General features: G+C 44.7%; 1 protein-coding gene across 1 annotated transcript in view; it reads left to right on the forward strand.

The window, feature by feature from the left end:
- Nucleotides 1-1,671: 1,671 nt before the first annotated feature.
- The window catches only part of LNX2 (ligand of numb-protein X 2), an 89,723-nt gene continuing 74,690 nt past the window's right edge, over nt 1,672-16,704 (forward strand). The window contains exon 1 of the mRNA XM_044442628.1: nt 1,672-1,849. The gene's annotated coding sequence lies outside the window, so the exon portion shown is untranslated. The remainder of the gene's footprint in view (nt 1,850-16,704) is intronic.

A 16,704-nucleotide genomic window follows, 5' to 3' on the forward strand; every position in this document is an offset into this window, starting at 1 on the left:
AAGCATATTCTGCATAAATGCATCTTCTATAAAGGCTGCAGAAAATATACTCATATGACAAGCATGTCATCCAATGTGGCTGCCACTAGTAATATAGACTTCCAAGCAAGCATAGGAGGAGCATGAGGGCAAGGATTCTCTCCATACATCTCCTGCCCCAAAAAGATAGAGCCATTTTTGTGTGTCTTTATGTTTTGCTCTGGTTCGCAAGGAGGAGAGGCTGAAACATGGCTGGGATTCCTTGTATCCCAGCAGAGCCTCGCTCTTTTCCTCTCTGCATCCCAGACTGCTCTCCTCCGCAATGCTGTCTCCAAAGTTACACTTGCAGCTTTGGAGCTGCAGTTGGAATGAAAAGAACCATGTTACATGTGAGGGCAGGGGAGGACACTCTTTGGTTAGTCCCAAGCACAACTTCAGACTTGGAGCTGGGACCTCAATCCTCCGAGGCAACAACAGTCGGTACATATCATTGACTAAGCAGACCCAGTGAGGGAAGGCCATTGACTTCCATGTCATCTTTGTCATCTTCCCAAGGAAACTGACCAGCCACTACAATGGAAAACAGGATGCTGGCCTTGGATCAGAGCTATAGAACCTCAGGCCTGCTTGTGCTAGGTTCCCAGATGGCAATCCCTTTCTTCCCCTGGCTCTACCTCCTTTCCAGGGCTTCCCAATTTTTTTCAGTTCCACTCACCCCCAATACCAAAAGGTTGAAATGCCTCTCTTAAGGCTAAGTAACTTACAGTAAGAGATTTATGATGTGACATTCAGGGGTTTCAGGGTATTTTGGTCCCACACTTTTGACTCCGGGCCACCCACCACTGAATCTGCCCCACATGAGCTCTTCAGAAATAGACTTTGCTCCTTCAGACTGCAATGGGTTCAACATTCCAGCCTTCTATCAAAATGTTTGGTCTGGTCCATCAATAGAGCTGTATTTTGCTTTTACATGGCCTTCTTCTATCAATTATAATAGTTTGTGTAATTTTACTTATTTTAGCTAGAGGGCCTAGTTGATTCCACGTGATCAGGGTTTATGTAATCTTGATGTAAATATTACCTTTTGTATTGATATCTATTATCTTTTTTCAATGTTTATTTTGCGACAGTCTGACGACTACATATACGCAAATACACCGATCTGATCGATCTGCTTTCCAGGGGCTTATGTTATGATGCAAACCTGACCAGTTCCCCAGAGTTTTCTTTGGAGGCCCACCTACCAACATTGCATTGCAATGACCCGATGATCCAAATACTACTCTAACATACCCTAAAAGAAACAACACCCCTCATTACTCCTCCTTGCTTCATTAGCCCCGGCTCTTCTTCAGACAATGCCTACACCATCCCGTTTGCCCCCGCCTCCGTCATCCTGCCCGCCCCGACGCTTGCTTCTCCGCGCTCCTTGCCCTGCTGTTCTGGATCCAGGAGCTGCCTTCTTCCATTGCAATCAGGCGAGTGACAGGGACAACCCCGGAGAAAGCGCGGCCGAAGCCCGCCCCGGCGCGGCTCCCATAGGTTGCAGGAGCCTGCTCCGGCGGCGCTGGGGCGGTCCTGAGTGGCTGAGACGCGCCTTCGCCGGAGCCCCGGGGAGGAGGAGGAGAGGAGGAGGAGGGGCAGGGCAGCTTCTAAGTCCTGCCTGGAGTTTGTCTCCTTCCAGGAGACCCACGGCGGCGGAGGAAGCGGCGGCACTAGCCGCCGAGCGAGAAGGAGGAGCCACGGCCGCTACAGCTGCGGCACGGCAGGCAGAAGTGAGGAGCTGCCGTTGCTGCTCTGCGCTGCCCTTCGGAGAACGATGCATGGGACGGTGCAATGAGACGGGAGCGCCGAGCTCCTGCCCGCCAGGGTGAGTAACTTCGGTGGGAAGCTTGCTCCGGCTTGCGTGGACCTGGCCCTCGGCATCCTCGCGGCTGCTCTTTTCCCTGCTCCGTAGAGATGTCTCCTCCTGTATCCTCCCGCGCTAGGGACCTGGGGCGTGCTTGTTTCACAAGAAAGCCCCGCGCCCGCTCCCCACGGTCCCCAGCTCCCCCGGGCACTGCGGTTCCAGACTGTTCCTTCCTTGGGAATGTTTGGCTCCGGCTTCCCCGTCGCTCTCTGCAGTGACTGCTGCCCTGTGCCTCTACCCCATGATCAGCTGCGCTGCCCGGGGCTCCTCGGTGTTCATACCTTTTCCCAGGGTTGCGCTTTGATCCGCCTGCACCTCCATTCTCAGCTCTCGCCTGCAGACAGCCTTGTGTCATACAGTCGCTCATCAGCTCTTCCTTCGGGCGTTTCTGTCCCAATTTTGTCTGCTTCCTAGCCGCAACACAAAACAGTTTAGTAGAGGTCCTCCGGGTCAGCGAAGAAGCTACTAGTGATGACTGCTTGCTACTGGACCAAATGAATGACTTTCTCCACCCCCGCTCTCCAAAATCCAAGTAGAACTGGGTGGAATGGAAATCCATGTAATTCTTCCAAGAATGGAGGTTAGGAGTGGGATGCGCGTTGGTTTGTTCTAGATTTTTTTTAGGTTGGGAGTGATGCTAACATGGCTTTTTCTTCCTACTGAAAAATAATCATTGTGTCATACAGGCTGTTTACAGTGCCCCCCCACCTTCAATTTGATTCAAAATTTATGATATTTATGACAGCGATCTCCATAGCACCAGGTCTGATAAAGCCAACAGGCTTGTAAAGTGATGGTTCTCAAAAGTTTGTGAAGCAGGCCTCTTCAAGAAGGCACTACTGGCTGCCAGGATATAAATGGACCAGTCCCATTTTTTAAAGACCAATTTGGGTGTCTGTGTTAAGAGACAGAAGCCACAGTGGACACTTCTACCTGGTTCTGTCCTGTTGGGCTAATGGCACCCCCATGATTGTTGTGCTATGCATGGCCTTTTTACATCCATTTGGTCCCGTAACTAAAACAAAGCTTCTCCCCAGTTGCAGGTGCTGGTAGTCTTGGTCTCTTATTTCTGTTCTAATCTGCTGGTTCACCAGACTTGAGTTGAAAAGGACAATTTCAGTTGAACTTCTTTCTTTATTTTGTCTTTGCTGATTGAGTACCTGCAAGAATGTTGCCCTTAAGGAAGCTTAAGGATCAAAACAGTAGATAAACCTCATATTTACAGATCCCATGAATGGGTTATCCATCTAGTGACAGTGACTACTGGAGGAGAGTATGGCACAGGGAGCAAAGTTCAAACAGGTGAAATAAGCAGATGAATTCCAAACGTAGTACTCCTAAACTTTTTACAGGTAAGAGGTTTAGAAACAGCTTGTTGTTTGGGGTGTCCAGCCAAACAGCTGTGACCACTCTCAATTCTCAAATGATGGGCAATGTTAGGCCATAGCCTGGAGGATCTCTGAGCTTTAGATGTGTGCAGGGGTCCTGTCCATGTGGGGCATTGGGAAAGGCTGTATAGTGGGGCATGTAAGTGCATGGCTGATAATGTTTGAGCACTGAAAGTTCCTTCTGCAATAAGAGAGGAAACTGGTTCTGAGCCATAAGTATGAGGGAAGACTTTTTTGGGTCTCCAGAATCCTAAAATCCAGAGACATGGGGTGCTGCTTTTCCTCTTCAGCAGGTAAAATAGAGCAAACACATTCAGGTTTGGGAGATACCTAACCTGCCCGTTTGAGGTGCCAGTCAGAGAAAGCAGAAAGAGGACAGGGTCCTTTTTCTTTCCTGATTTGAACAGGACACTAAATACTGGAAGGATCTGGACTCAGGCTCACAGGACAACAACAAAAAGCAGAAATTTGCATATGTTAATCATTTGTAAGCCACCCAGAGAACTTTCCGGTAATGGAGTGGCATAGAAGTGGAAACAAATAAATAATCTGTACACACCCTATCTTTGGGTATGTACTTAAACCCCTCTTTGCAATAGAGAGGGGGCAGTAGGAGGTGAAACCCATGTGGGCAAACAGCCAGCTAATCCAGGGGTTCAGATCATTAAGGCCTGAGTACCTTAATTTCAGCAAGTGTTCCTGCAAATCTAGGTGGCGGAACAGAAGACCTCCCAGAGATTTGGGACTCTAGCCCTATTGATGGTCTCTGAGTATGACCCCCATTGAAGGAAGTGGAAAAAAGCTGGATCTTTTGCATTCAAAGCTCTGGTCTTCACAGGTTTAGGTGAGAGAGAAGTAGGAGGATGTTGGTTATACTTTAAGACGGGTCCTCAAACTATTTCAACAATGGGGCAGTTGAAAGGTGGCGACGGCAGGCATGGGCCAGTGATGTGTGGGATGCCTGTGGCCGCAGGCAGGTGAGGAGGCGGTGGGCGGGCATGTGTGCAGCGAGGTGGCAGCGAGTGTGCATGCAGAGAGGTGGCGGCTCGCTTGCTCAGAGATCTCCGAGCAAGTCCAAAATGATCTCCGAGTGAGCGAGTGTGTGCGCGGCGAGGCAGGCGGTGGCGGCGCGGCCAGATCCAGCCCACGGGCCATAGTTGGAGGACCCATGCTTTAAGACAAGGGGTATCACTGAGGTGACGAGGTAGGCTTGGAAACTTTCTCTTTGTACCTCTTTTGAGGTAAAGGTTGCCTTTACATTCCAATTTAGTTATGATACCGTACTAGAGAATCTGGGTTCAAAGCTTTAAAAGGTGTGGGCGAAAAGAAAAAAGAATGTTTAAACATAATACTGGCTAATAATTTTTCCTATACAGGAAGGCTAAGATCACTTGATAGCACTGTGCTCACTGTTCTAGTTGGTTCAGCAACATTTGCATGTTGTATGAAACCGTAAATCTAGAGTCCCTCCCCTCTGGCCAGTTCCAACTATTTTAGGGCACAGTCGTTTAGGGCACTGAGAAGTTTGATCTCCTTGTGATGACTGGAACATGCATTCATCCGGTCAATGTGGGGTAATTGGTCATCCATTATTACAACACTTTCTCATTTGGAGGCCTCCCTGATTTTGTTTTCCATCTCAAGATTACCTTAAGCATTCTGGTCTGCAGGGCGACAGTGTTTTTCTACTACTGAATTAACTGTGGAGCCCAGTATTGTTACCCAGAGCATTTCTGTGGAAGAGGCTGTTGCTTATGTTTTGCATTCTCACTTTACCTTCTTTGACATAAAGAGTAAAGCTTCCTTCCTGGTCCTTCTGTGGAGTTGATATGCATATTCCATTGGTTCTCTCAATACCAGCAAGTTTCTGTAGTATGCATATTATGTCTAGGTTCACCTTTAAAACCAGGTTTTCCATCTTGACCTGGAGGCTTCTAGCACTTGCATAGGAGCACCTATTCACGATGTTCCTCCCCACGTATCTCTGGCATGTGCACCTTTTGCTATGGCATTTAGGCCTCTTTGATGGGCTGTCATTTTTCACTGTATGCTTGTACCTATTTCTAACCCTTCTGTGTTTGTGCTATCAAAAGCAGTTTCATCTTCATGACTTAAGAGATATTTCAAGTCAAACCAAAGGTTTTCCAGACCTGTCAGCTTTTTCTCTGAGTACAGTATAAAGCAGTGGTGCCATCTTTTTATGCATAGTGCCAGTAATCTGGTTCCATTTTGTTTCAAGTGGAGCATGTCTTTCTTGTATTTGGTGCCAAACACATTTCAACCCCTGTTCCCTGCACACCATCTCATCTTGTCTAGTAAGCCCTGTATGTCGAACAGATAACATTTCAGAGAAAGCTATATTGATTGGCCTGGATTGCAGCATATTCCGTGCAAAAGGAAGACATTTGAAATTTAGCTACTAGAACCTCTTCAGTACATTTCCCAGATTATTTGTACCAATATTGTCCACATCAATTGACTCCACCCCAAAATTATCTATGAAGCTATCTAGATGGTGCACGACATCCGCAACCTTTGCAGTAAACAGGCAGATTACTATGGAGGGTACATTCCCATCAGAAACCCAGCTGCCTATGGGTCTATTGATAGAATCTTGCACTAATACAAGTCCCCTGGCAGCTCATTCAGGGGCTGTTTGCTCATCTTCTGAGGAATGAGTCTCTTCTAAGAAATCATTTCGCTGTTCCTCAGAATGACATCCTCCTTTATTGAGACACCTGTTTACTGTGACAGCAGAGGAGCTGTCACCTGAGGATGGGGACATCATCATCATCATCATCATCATCATCATCTTTAATTTGTTGAGTTTCTTCCTTTTGCATGGAACCCAAAGTAGCTCACAAATTTTTCTTCCTTTTCCTTTTATCCTCACAGCAACGACCATGTGGAGTAGGCTAGCTTGAGAGTAAGTGCCTGACCCAAAGTCATTGAGCAAGCTTCGTGACCAGGGGGGAGTGGGGTAGAACCCAATCCTCCCAGTCCCAGTCCAACACTCTAAGCACCACAGCACCCTGGCTCTCTTATAGGTATGAATGTACAGTTACTGTGGGAAGTAAAGGAAAAGTTGACTGCACTGGCCTTCTCTTACTGTTGCTAAACTCATGAGAGTGCTTAACTCGCTTGTGTAGTGGTGCTTTGTCATTGGAACTCCTTGTGCTCAAAGAGCTGGCTCCATGCAGGCCTGCTTCCTTCGATATAGCTCTGGTAAGGTTGCTCCAACAGCTGCTGCAGCCAGTCTGATTAGAGGGCCACATTAGAAGAAGGATGTAGCTGGACTTATGGTCTGTAGTAGGTTGAAATGAGTGGAAAGTAGGTTAGTTAATCCCACTGGTGGTGGAGATTTTCTGTTCAGGAGAGATGACAAAGTTAGTGAGTTCTTTGAGGATGGAACAGTCAACAGGTAGGTCATTTGAGAAGTGATGTGGTTTGCAAGGGCTGAGTCTGTCTGTGCATGTCTGTGAAACAAATTGATAAGTTGCACTCTTAAAGTTGGGATGCATCTCTTTTTGAGCTCAAGTTTATGAGCTGTTGTAGAAGATCTGTAAACCTGACCCTACTCTGAACCAAAACTGAAGGTAAGTTGTTCTTGGTTTATAAGCAGACTCTTCCATTTATAACACCTGCACAGTGACTCTGGTCAATATACAGCTAGGTATAGCTTTTATTCACCCTTTCTAAACTTGAATTTATTTTAAGTATATAGTGGAGATTCTCTTCAACTGCTCAGGAATCTCTGTTACAGCAAGGCTGGAAGAACTATAAGATTCTGCTGCATTCCTGTCGGGCCCAGGAATTTAGTTCCCAGTTCTAAGTTTGTAAGAGGCAATCATTCTGAGATTTAGCTTCCTTTGCTATGTCCTGATATTGGCTTCAGCTGATAATTTATCAGTTTAGTTTGGTTAAGTAATATAACTGAGAACAAGTACATAAGTAAATAGCTGCTACCTTTTCCTCACACAAGTGATTTTCTTGCTTTTGTGCCAAAACCTTGCCACTGGTGCTGACACACCTCATTTCTGGGGCTTCTCACAATTGGAAGCTAACGTTTAGAAATCCCACCACTACTCAATTTTACTTTGAGACAGGATTCTTGGTAAAGAATGCAGATTACTGGGTGCCAATGGCAGAGGCAAGAAATGGATGCAGTCAACACCACAAAACTGTCAGGAACTGTCACCTTTCTCTTTTCTTTCCAACTACCCCACCTCGCTGCTCCAGTCTTACTGTAGGGTTAATCCCCAGCCATGGTCTAAAGTAAATGATGGGGCATCTTTTCCGAAAGTAAGCAGGTTTTGATCTGGTTGGAAGGCAACAAGGGATGTTGAACCCCTTTTACCTCGAAGACGGCCTTCCATGCCAAAGAAGCTCTCAGTGTGGGGGACACAGTCTGATGGTGTGGGTGGGGCTGAAGGCAAAAGAGGCAGCACTGGGGTATATGGAATATGGCCAACCAAACCTGCATATTGTACTGTAAAGCTCATAGTGCCAGTAAGGAGAGACATTTCAACCATTCAGAACAGGGGACTTCACACTGCAAAATCCAGGAAACCAGGCAAATCGAGGAACTGGTGGTCAGGGGGACTGGGTGCAACGAAGGGAGAAGGTTTAGCCATCTGGGGAACTCATGAGGAATTGGACTGGGGGCTTCATGAAGAACAGATTTGAATGCTGCGATTCCCCAGCCCTTCTGTCAGGGCTGGCCTAACATTTGGCTAAGTGAATGGGTTGCCTCAGGCAGCAAATACTGGTGGCAGCAAGATACTGAAGGAGAGAACTGTGTGCCACGTGGCTTTCCTTGGGCTCCTTAAGCTAATAATGCAGAAGATAGATTCAGCTGCTTGTTAAGTTGGTTTTTCTACATGGGATAGGAGGGAGTACCATCTTTGTTCTTCACCTCAGGTAGCAGAATGACTTGGGCTGGCTTTGCCTTCTTTATGCACCATTAAGGAAAAGGTTGTCATGTAATAGTACAGCATATTCCGTTCCCTTAGTTCAACTCCTGGTATTTCTAGGAATGGGAAAGATTTAGTACCAAAAAGGCTTGGAATAATGGAACAAAATGAAAGGTGGTAAAAAAAACCCCAATCCAATAATAAATAGGGTTTTTGTTTTTTGTTTAAGTTGGCTGAGTGTTGTTTGAGAAACTGAGACTGGTTTCTAGGCATGCATAAGTTTGTGCCCTATGAAGCCTTCTCAGTGTAGATGTACCATAGCTGAGAACCAACAGTGCAAAATATAGCACATGCTTCCTCGTGGCATCTAATGTTGCTTCGACACTCTTCTTTGGAAGATCAGCCTCCAGTTACATACGTGTATATCCACTACATTCTGAAGTGAACCATTGATTGATGTAGTTTGGTAATGTCTGCGCTGATTGGTAATGATGTTTCATGGTGTCAGGCAGAGGACTCTGTAGCTTTCACTACTGAGGTTCTTTTCATCAGGGACTGAACCTTGGATGTTCTTTATTCAAGGAATATATTGGCCACTTCGCTATGCCTCCTCCCTTGAATGTGTCAGGTGTACGCTTGCCACATCCCTTCTCTGCTTCATTGTTTAAAATCTTTGCTTGTATGCCAGTGTTCTCTACTTCTGATAATTCTGGTTACATGTATTGCTATTTGAGTTCTTCCTTCATAAACATGGGTGATTTGAGAACTGGGCAGGGTGTCCCAAATGAAGGGTAAGGATTCTAGCTCAGTGGCAGAGCTCAAGCTGGTACTCTGCAGATGTTTAGACTACAATTCCCAGAATACACAGCTGGGAGGTGTACTCCAACATACCTAGAGGGCTCCAGATTGTGGAAGGCTAACATATTTGCACATAGAAGCTCCCAGGTTCAATTCCTCATCCCCTTTATGTGGAGCTTGGAAAGACTTTTTTCTGAAAGACTGGACATTCCCTTTCATTCAGTATAGTAGACAACACTGAAAGAAATGGTCCAATGGTTTGATTTAGTCTAAATCTGCTTCCTTCTCAGCAGTGACTTGTACAATATGTTTAAAATCCTAGTTTCTGTTAGAAATTTTATGCCTGACCCATCCAGGAATTGTGATTTACCTGCCTTGCCCTGTTGTGATTGATGAAGCTTCCCAGAGCATTTTTCTTTCTATGTTCCTTCTATGAAGAAGTCCTCAACAAAAAGGAAAAACTGATTTTTGTTTCTCTCCAGTCCCATAGGTATGACCTCTGTATTTTTGCATTTGATTCCACTTATTTTTGCTGCAGTTCCTAAGGTCATTTTTTTTTTTTTGCATCCTGCATAACTTTGCAACTCTTCTGTGCTACCAGTGCCTTTCAGCATAGTGTCATCAAATTTCACCAACACTCTCCTCCTTCCCTTCCCAAGGGCATTAATGAAAATACTGATTAAAATAGGATCCCCTAAGGAACTCTACCAGTTATTTTGTCTCTACTCTAGCTTACATGATTGCCTTTGTGAAGGTAAGGACTGTCATGCCCATCAAAGGGATGCTCATTTTGTTCTGTACCTTGTCATACGAGGGATAGCTGCCCCACGGAGAGAGAGGAAAGTGAAAGGGGAGAGAGGGAGGCCTCCAAAGCATGCTTTCCTGCTCTTTCCTTCTGGAGAGGGAAATCTTTCCAGCATTTCCTGCAAAAAGAAGGTGCTGGAACGCCTGGGCAACGGCAGTGGGTAGCAGCTAGAGATAGTTTTTCCACTTTCAGAGGGGCCCTGTGTCCCTGACCCCTGCAAATGTGGAGGGCTGATTATATGTGATCCAACTTACATACAAGTTTGACTTAAAGGCACATTTCTGTTTCCTCAGGAAAAGAACTTGTTCGTAACCCAGGGACTGCCTGTACTGGAGCTCAGCCAAAGGAAATTCAAGAAACAAATGGGCAGGATCTAGAGACTGTAGTGGGGACTTGATGGCTGAGGGCAGTACAGCCAACCCCCCTCCAAACATTCTTTCTTACCTGCAAATATGCCTTCACCTTTCCCTGCATTGGCATTAGGGAACCCTGCTTTGTACCATGATGGGTGTCTACTTAAGAGACCTAAGATAGATTGTAATCCTCTCATCAGATTTAATGGAGCAGAATTTCTGTCTCTCCTTGTCTTCAAAAGAGCGTTCTGCTCTTGTTTAAACAAACCTGCCACTATTTGATGCTGAAGATGGTTATTAAGCTTAAACTGCATGCTCTCAGTCAGCAATGTGTCTGTGGATTGTGTTTGTATTTGGAAAAGTGGGCACAGATGTGAGTTTTTTTCTGGGAGAGTGAAGCATCGCTATGTTTCCCGGATGTCATTCTATAAAAGGGTGCTAACATCGGAAAAAGAATGGAGTCACTGTGTGTGGGTGGAAGAAAGAGCAGCTGCCATCAGCCCCTGTTGCAGGAGCTGGATTCAGGTTATGTGTTTTTACAACCCTGCTAAAGAAAACCATAATGGTGTGCAAAGTTTTCCTAGGGCACATCAAACTGACAGCTGGGAACTTACCTTCAGAAATGTCTGCTTTAAATCATGAAATTGCAGCCACTTTCTCTGGCACTCGATACAGCTTTGAAGCTATAAAAGAACTGGATGGTTTCTACTTGAAAAAAAACACAATAATTCTTCATGTAAGATACTAGGAAAACTGGTCTACAATCAGTTAACAGAATAATGTCAGTTATATATAAAATATATAATAGAGAACCAATTAGGATATAAAATGATAAAGATGGTAGTATTTTGGATGTAAGTATTATTGGATCTAATATTATGCCTACTTAGAGTAAATCTATTGAATAAATTGGACTCCAATCAAGACTAGCATTAGATACAGCCCAAGGAAACCCAGATTCAAATCCTCACTCAGACATGTGGATTCTCAACTGGGCTAATCACAGTCTCTTAACCTATCCTACCTAGATGGTTTGTTGTGCATGTGAGAGACCCTTGAGACTGAGAGTACAGGCAGACTGGCAGCATACAGATTGCTTAAATAAATACAAATGCCGATTACATCATTGATTATTTTATATGTAGCCTAGGCAGATATGACTTGCCTCCCCTGCCCCCTCCTGGGTTCATTGGCATTGGATTGTTTCCTTTTGTAGAAATCCACTATTAAGTACTTCTGAGCTTTATCTAATTCCTTTTTTAATTACATTATATTGTGGGTTTACAGTTTTTTCTCCTTTTGTACACAGTAAAAAAATGCTGCTTTGGATTAGCTGAAAGGTACATTGGAGAATCTGTTTCTGAAAATGATTTCTAAATTATAAGCACAGTTGACCTTTTGCTTGGAAGAGGAACTGTTTCTGGCTCGCTAGACTTTTCATCTTATTCAGTAAGCTATGTGGCCGATCTGAATTCTTCTTCCCAATTGTTTTTTACTTTCTGTTTTATGCTTCCTAAGCATACAATCAGACAGAAGATCAAGGAGGCTTAGGAATCAGATGGGTTGAGCTGCTGTCCCTATAAAGATGCTTGTGCCATATGCTGTTCTGACTTTGTGGAAAACAATTTCCTTCCAGTGGAAGTTATGTGCATCAAATATTTGATATCTGAAAACTAGTATAAAATCTTTGCAATATGAGAGATAACCCTTTGTAGGCATCTGTCTGTCAGTTGGTCTATTTCTGTATGAGAGGAGAGGCAACTTGTGGCCCGCCAGGTGTTTTGGCTTATCAGCTCTCATGGTCCCTCACCATGCAGGTAAGGCTGATGGGGGTTGTAAGCCAAAACATCTAGAGAACTTCAAGTTGTCCCTCCTTGCCCAAGTTGATGTTATTGTAATTGACAGAAAGCTGAAATGTTGTTGTCTGGTGGGCACAAATAAGGAGGAAAATGGAAATTTCATCACATCTATCATTATTTGAAAAAGTCACTGCTCCATTGTAGTGTGTATATTTTGCATGCAAAAGCTGTGAGAGTTAATACGTGGCATCCCCAGACAGGACTTGGAGAGGTCCCTGTCTGAAATCCTGGAGAACTGTTGCCAGTCAGCAGATGGTCTTTATAAGAATGGAAGAGCCTTGCTGGATCAGATCAAAAGCACATCGAATTCAGCATCCTGTTCACACAGTGGCCCAGTTCACATAGACACTGAGGGGAAATAAGCTGCAATGTAGGGTTCCGGGTGGCTTGCTACATACGGCAACAAAACAACCTGGTTGGGTTTGCGCAACTTGCCTGCTGGTGAAGGTATAATGCAAATCCCACCCTGCACATGCCTTGGCTGGGAGGGAATAAGCCACTGTGGTATATTTCCCCCCTCCTATGATCATGCAAACCCAATACTTTAAGCCATGGTTCATAAGCCACAGTGGTTTACCATGTTGTCTGAAGCCAGCTCTCTTCCCACTGGGTAATTTATAATCCACCCCAAATAGCTATGACTTGTAACAGGGTTCAATAAACCTATCAAGGCTTATGGTGCTGTCTGAATCCAGGCAGCAAATTAAACCATGATCAAATAAAAAACCAGGGAGCCCCTTGTAAAAGCTGTAGAAAGGCCTGCTGCTCCAGACAAAGGGCTAGCAGCTGGCCACCTTTCCCAGGTACCCCAGTGTTCTAAAGCAGCACTTGGGGACAGCCAGGAAGGTCTTCCCCAACCTCTGCTAGCAGCAGGAGGGATATTTCAAAACCTGGGGAAACCTCCATGCAGGAAGGCAGGTTTGTCGCTTAAATTAGAAGGCTTGTGCCGTCCTCTCCCCACCAGTGGGGTTGCCCCCAGATTTTGCTGCTTCCCAAGGTGCTGTCCACTCAGGGCAAATTGCACAGCTCAAGGGACGGCTGGGGCTTCTTCTGCATTTACGTATATCCCACCTTTTCTCCTCTTCTGAGGACCCCAAGGCTGTAGTGCTCCTCCACTCCATGTTATGCTCTCAGCAGCAATCCTGTGAGGTGGGTTAGGCTGAGAGTGAGTGATGAGCCCAAAGTCATGGCTGAGTGGGGAACAGAACCTGGATCACCCAAGCCCCAGCCCAGCATTCTGACCACCACACCGGCTCTGCCATGCAGTTTGTTGAAAGTAAGGAATCCCAGATCGGTGCAGAAACAAGTCCTAAATCAGCATAGTCACCATTTGCTAGGCTATTTAAAAATCTCTGAATTCAATTTGCAGCAGTTTAGTAAGATATAATTGATGTTCATGCCTCTTTATTCCCTTGTTAAATGACTGGTATTTGTTGTGTATAAATTATAGCTCCTTGTAAATTTGAAAATTGAGTAATTTCAAATGCCATTAATTACATGTTGTAAATGTTAGGTCACAAAGTGAAAATGCTTAGTTGTTAATGTGAGCTGGATTTGGACCCAATCTGTCAAGCGCTCCTTTAATCAATTTCAAATGTGAATTTTACATAACAGCCAGTATAGTTAAGATTTTCTCCAATATTAGATTTATATAAATGTTTCAAAATTAGAACATATATGTCTGTGTCTGGTTGCTTTCTTACTTATCATTTTTAATAAAAAAACAAAACCTTTTTGTCTGGTTTATATATTTTCTTTCTTTATTAGATTTATATATCAGTCCAGCTGACAGATGCCCTTAGAGTGGTTTACAATCAGCCTCTCCAAAAGTGCAGTAAAACAACAACTACCATGATACTGTAGCTGATGAAAATATTGGAAAATTAAAGTATTAAAATGTGAAAAAACTATGAGAGCCAACAGTGAAATTGATTACAATAAATAATACTTAAGTTAAAATACTTCAGTAATTAAAAAAGCACTGGTCTTACTCAGACCTTCCAATGAAGTCATACATTTTGTCTTTTTATTAATAGATCCTGTAGACTAGTTTGGTCCTGTTTGTTTCTGTGAATGTTAATTCCACATAGAACCTTGCTTGGAAGTAACTTGCATAAGGAAGTTTTTGCATTTGTACAGTAAAGGTGTGTTAGTGACAGGGATAACTTCCCAAGAATCATCTCTTCTCAAAGCTAAATAGGCCTAATTGTTTCAGACTCTCTTTATAGGGCTTTGCTCCCAGTCCCCTGATTATCTTTGTTGCCCTCCTCGGAACCTTTTCCAATTGTCTACATCTATGATGCCCAGAACTGGACACTACTCAGAATGAGGACTACCCAGTGCTGAGTCAAGGGGAACCAGTACTTCTCGAGATACAGGATTCTACTGAGTTTGAAAGGACCTTGAAAGGACCCTGAAATTGAAGTTCAGAGATTTTTCAACTTCAGCATCCATGCCAGAAGTATGTCCAATACTTAAATACTGCTTAAGTATTTCAAGTGAAGGAAAACTCACCATCTCCTGAGGCAATCTCTGCCACTGTCAGACAGCTTGCTGCTGTTCAGAAGCTTCTTTTTCATGTTTAGTTTAGTTGAAATCGTGTGCTTCCATGCAGTTCTCACCAATAGCTCTAGGTGTGCCTTTTGGCTCCACAGCAAGCGAGCACACACCATTTTCTACATGACCACCCTTCAGACATTCAAATGCAACTATTATGTCTCTCTGTAATCTTCTCTGCTTCAGGCAAAATGTTTTCAGTCATTCCTCATAGATTTATTTTCCAGACCTCTTAACATCCTAGTTGCCCTCTTCTGAATGTGTTTTACTTCCTTAAAATGTGCCATCCAGAACTGGGTTCATCACAGTCATTTTGTACAGTGAAGCATCTGATATTGTCTTTAAGATCTGGGTAAAATGGGGAGGAGGCAGAAGCCAATTTACTTGTTGATAGGGACATTGCCCATTCCTTGTTCAGATGTGGGTCTTTTTCAGGGATGCCTGCATGGGAGGGCCTAAAACTACAGCTCAGAGAGGTAGTAGCAATTCTCTTGCCTTCCCACACACATCTGGTTTATATAGGAGGTGAGGAACTTCTGAAGTTCTCCGTATGGCTATGCTCCCTTCTCCTGTTCCTGCCCCTTTCCACCACTGATTGTCTGGTGATCTCCTGGCTTTTTGCCATCCCCCCCATTCTGAAAAATAGAACAAAGCATTGGGCTTAGTGACCTGACAATAAGAGCTTCAAGCTACAATATGGTGGTATTTGGCCTCATCCCGCTTGCCCCTGCTTCTCTTGCCTTCAGTCTTGGCCAGCACTGGAATGCATTCCACACATGCGCTTCCTCAAAACTCCAGGCAGATAGAGACCTGCCGCTCCTAGTTTCTGTTTATACATTTAACAGATTTATATAGGGCAGTCCATACTTTAAACATCTCTCAGTTGGGATAAATTGTGTAAAGCAACCAGACAGGCTGCTAGAGGAGGGAAGCCCCTTTCTTTGAGCACAGCAGGGATGGGTGAGGAATATGTTTTGGGGTGGGAATCCTCCAGTTCCTTGCAGCCCTGAGTCCGGCTTCCTGAAGGGGCATACTCGGCATTCGTGAAGCGCCAACGAGGAATTGAGCCTGCTGAGCTGGGCGAACAGCTTCCCTCCTCTGCACCACATGCAGCAGCCTTTCTTTGTGCTGCTGCACATGATGTGGAAGAAGGTTGCCAGTGGCGCAACTCCGTGAGCATTCACGGACTTCCTCTCGGCTCAGTTTGCTTTGTAAGACTGGGCCAAGCATGAGAGGAAGCCAGCAAATGCTGGAGGGCAGGTTCCGCTGAGTTTTGTCCCAGCTCTAGGCTTGGCATAGAAATGGGGGATGCTTTCAGGGGACAGAGCTCTGAGCCCTTCTACTGCCAGCCCTTTACAAACTAGTAAGATTGTGTGTGTGTTAGTAGGCTAGTGACATTTAGGGGCTCATTTACAAGTCTGACTTAAACGGATAAGGTCACACCCCACCTCCAGTTGGATTCCCCTTTGTACAGTATGAGGGGAAAATGCCCCATGAGAACTGTGTTTCCACCAGCTTGCTTCTTTGCTAGTTGTGGAAAGGCAGCTTTGCAGATTCTGTTAAGTTATGCTGGGTCTCTTTGGATCCTTATCTGATGGTGGGAAAAAATGAAACATGAGTAAAAACCAGCCCTCAGGTAAGTGCTCAGTGGACGTATTCTAGCAATAACATCAGCTCCATATTAGAGCACTGCTTGTTATCAGAGATATCTTTAAGAAGTCTGTGGTTTAAGTGCAAGATTGCATAAGTTTGGATGGTTCCCCCCTAAATAGGAATTGTGGGTTGGATTGTCTTGTTTGGTCTTATTATGTAAGCTGCCTTGAGCAAAGGACGAGGCATGAATGATATGCCTACATGACTAGGATAAACAAACAGATAAATAATAAAAAGTCATTAAAGGGGGCATATTAAATTGTGCCCCATCCAAAAGGATCTTCGTGCTCCTTGCTCGCCATGTGCTACAGAAGTGAGCATGGCTGTGATTTGCAGCTGAGCCCTGCTTATCTCGCTGATGTGTTGGAGCAGCAGTGGCACTGTGCCTCATTCTGAAGCAGTGACACAGCTGCAGTTTTCCCTTTGGGACATCCCTCCCCCCAGTGCGCTGTCTCCGTTTGCCAGTTGAATAGTGGGAATTGGTTCCGACT

This window comes from Varanus komodoensis, unplaced genomic scaffold (genome assembly GCF_004798865.1).
Source record: "Varanus komodoensis strain SLA01 unplaced genomic scaffold, ASM479886v1 scaffold4, whole genome shotgun sequence".
Classification (NCBI taxonomy): domain Eukaryota; kingdom Metazoa; phylum Chordata; class Lepidosauria; order Squamata; family Varanidae; genus Varanus; species Varanus komodoensis.